The 1,082-nt window shown below is 41.4% G+C and overlaps 1 long non-coding RNA gene across 1 annotated transcript in view; it reads left to right on the forward strand.

Annotated features, from left to right (window-relative positions):
• Window positions 1-486: 486 nt before the first annotated feature.
• The window catches only part of LOC118155813, a 16,454-nt gene continuing 15,858 nt past the window's right edge, over window positions 487-1,082 (forward strand). The window contains exon 1 of the long non-coding RNA XR_004746026.1: window positions 487-920. This is a non-coding gene — a long non-coding RNA (uncharacterized LOC118155813). The remainder of the gene's footprint in view (window positions 921-1,082) is intronic.

Raw genomic sequence — 1,082 nt, forward strand, 5'->3', positions numbered from 1 at the left:
AGGCTCCCCAGGGAAGTAGTCACTTCACCAAGCCAGTCTGAATTTAAGAAGTGATTGGACTGTGCACTTAGTCACATGGTCTACAATTTTGGGTAGACCTGTGAGGTGCCAGGAGTTGGACCTGATGATCCTTATGGGTCCCTTCCAACTCAGGATATTCTATGATTCTTTAAATGCTGTAGTCAGAGGTCATGGGGCTAGATTTTGGAAAGTCCTGCATAAAGAAGAGATCTCAGAAAAGCAAATTTAAATAACATGCATGTCAAGAAAAGGAATTTGGATTGCTCCATTCTTTATCTGTCATGACTAGACAGATGAGAATCTATGATGGCAATTTTGTCTTTAAGGTCATTTTCTTTTTTCTTTTATTTATTTCTTTTATTATTATTATTATTTTTTAACAGGCTCTCTGCTAATTTTCCTCACAGAATGACTGACAGAAATATGACCCTTGTGCACCTTTTGCAGTTATTTCATTGGGTCAACTCTAACCACTAAGCCCCTTGTCAGGTTATTTCTACTAGTGATAAGGAGCAATCAACCTTGAAACATTGAAGCCAGGTAGATGAGCCTATTCCACAAGGTCTCTTGGCTCCACCCTTGTTAAGTGAAATCTGCCAGGTGTGGGTCATTTGACCTTTGCTATATAGGAAGCATGAGGAGCTGGGAGGGGGGAAATTGCCTCTCCTGGGGGAGTCTGAGACTTGGGTTGTCTAGGGTGCTTTTCTCTTGTGGTGAAATGGGCTCAGTGCTCCCCAGGAGGCTGCTTTTTCTTCACGTTTTCTACCATCTCTGTGAAATAGTTTTAGAGACTCTATGAGCTAGTTACATTGGTGGTGCCTTCTCAGTATAGCAGAAGCCTGGTGGTACTACTTCTCTGCGAAGCAGTTTGGAAGTGACTCAAGTTCAGAAGCCAGCATGTAAGTGTTCCTGGGTTCTACGGTTGTTTAATGTTGAGGAGTTTGAATACTTCCTTCACCTTGTCTGTTTTCAGTCAAGTTACTTACATGGATGCTAAGCTCCCTTCCCAGCCCTAAAAAAAAAAAAAAAAAAAAAAAAAAAACCTCAGAAGCTCTAGTGCA

This window comes from Oxyura jamaicensis, chromosome 1, assembly GCF_011077185.1.
Source record: "Oxyura jamaicensis isolate SHBP4307 breed ruddy duck chromosome 1, BPBGC_Ojam_1.0, whole genome shotgun sequence".
Lineage (NCBI taxonomy): Eukaryota > Metazoa > Chordata > Aves > Anseriformes > Anatidae > Oxyura > Oxyura jamaicensis.